Source organism: Excalfactoria chinensis, chromosome 3 (assembly GCF_039878825.1).
Source record: "Excalfactoria chinensis isolate bCotChi1 chromosome 3, bCotChi1.hap2, whole genome shotgun sequence".
Lineage (NCBI taxonomy): Eukaryota > Metazoa > Chordata > Aves > Galliformes > Phasianidae > Excalfactoria > Excalfactoria chinensis.
Window position 1 is genome coordinate 27,893,054 of NC_092827.1, and position 2,124 is coordinate 27,895,177.

Sequence of the window (2,124 nt, forward strand, 5' to 3'; positions counted from 1 at the left end):
GCCCTCTGCCGCCATCTTTGGTAAGGGCAGGGCAGGAGGAAGAGATTGAGTGAGGGGTGTGTGCGGGCGTAGGGCCTCGTTTGTCCTTGTATGGCCTCGTTTGTCCTTGTATGGCCTCGTCTGTCCTTGTGGGGAAGTTGCTACGAGATGATACCAATAAACCTTTCAGTGGCAAGGAACGTGTCTTTCTCTGCGCAGTTCCATCCTTCCCAGGGCTTGCTGATTCATCGCTGAGCAAATATCCCCCACAGAGAGACACCGCGCTGAGAGTCACTGCTCTGAAAGCAGCTTGACTGCAGGGCTGCAGCCACAGGGCCAAAAGGTGACATCCATCAGCACAGCTTTAGCAGTGTGTGAGCTGCACTAGGTCACTCCTTACTTACTGGGAGATGATGACTTCATGTATAGATTTACATAAATAGGTGGTTTGCTTGCACCCAGTCTGACAGTCGGTGCTGGTTGTTGCTTGTGTTGTACTTCACTTGTGGTGCACGCCTAATGTGAAGGGTTTTTTTTGGTATTTTCTGTTTTCATTTCTTTTTATTTTTAGCAAGGGGTGTTATTTCTGCTCAACTACTGGCTGCCGGCGTTGTCTGAGCCAGGCCGGGGAGATGAGGGACAGCAGTGCACAGCAGCCTGCATCCCCTGCCACCTGCACCTGCAGCATGATGAAGAAGAACAGCAAAGCTTTGAGCTTCTTTTGCCGATTCTCAACCCGGTGTTTCACGCAACTGAACTGAAAAGCCGCTGCAGGCTGCCTCGCTTTGAGCAGCAGGTGGCTCCCTTTCCTCTGATATTTGGCAGGAGAAAGAAACTCCTGCTTCGTTCCTTCCAGTGCCAGGGCTCGTTCAGCAGTACAGGCATGTTTCTGCTGTTCTGTCATAGGAAGTGGGCTGTTTTCTTTTATTGCCTGTTTTAAATGGTTTAACACCGTATATGGTAAATTGCCATAGACTGCTTAGAAAATGAAGATAGGAAAAAGGCCTGGGAAAATACATCAGTGGCGCTAACCTGAGTTGCAGTGTTTCTTCATGGAGCATTCTGAAAAGTTATGAACTTTTTTAGAATATATTTTAAAAGTTGTCTGATTCTGAATTTTTTGCATCTTTTATTGGTCTTTTGTTACTGATACTGTGAGATCCCCTCTATGAAACAATGTTTTAAATGAGAAGTAGAACAGAGAAATACAGCTTTGGCTGTAAGAGTTAACTGATTACTCCTAGATAACTAGAAGAGACATAAACAGAGTTCAGTCTTCACCCAAGCAGGCTAAAGTTTGAACTATTTACTTTAAAACTGTCTAACTCTCATTATACACAGTGTGGTGTTGTATGGGAACTGTTAAGTCACATCCTGAGCCACTGATTGAGCACCTGGAGAAAGGACCCAGTCAACCCTGGGAGCACAGGTGAAGGCAATTCAGCTGTGTGACCGGAAGGGTTGGAGCCTTCCTGCACCTCTCTTAGACCTCATTTAAGGGCTGACTGCCACTTGTGGAGTCTTTTCTGTCAGCCTAGATCTTCAGAGGTGGGTGAGCACTTTTCCCTTGAAACACTGTTCTGTCTGCGCTAGTCCCTTCGTTGTTACACTCCTGTATTGCCCTTCCACTGCATTAATCTTTATGACTGTAACAAGTGCATAGCATTTTTATGTTTCAAATGGCTAGTAAGGGTATTAATGTCTTAGATAGAGAATTTATAAAATGAAAGAATATTAAGGTGTCTGGTCTATTACATTGGAAAAAACAAACAAACAAACAAAAAAACCCAACAAAAACCACAAATAAATCAGAAATGCAAACGCATCCAAGCAAAGAATGTCTTGGGTTTCCCATGAAAGAAGAGGTTACAGTCCGTTGAAGAGGAAAACGAATTCTTCTGCTATAAAGCTGAATACAAAATTATTACTAAATCATGCGTATGACGATGCTGACCAAATCAGAATTGGTGTTTGTGACTCTGGCAGTACAGTGTGTTTTCATCTGTCTGAAAATATTCTGTCTGTGCCAAGTGCCTCAGGGCTTCCTGTCACCTTGGCTATCCTTGCTTGGAGGTCTGCGTCATTAGGAGAGACCATTATCATGGCCACTCTTCCTATCACTGGCTTGGAGAGACAATCCATGCA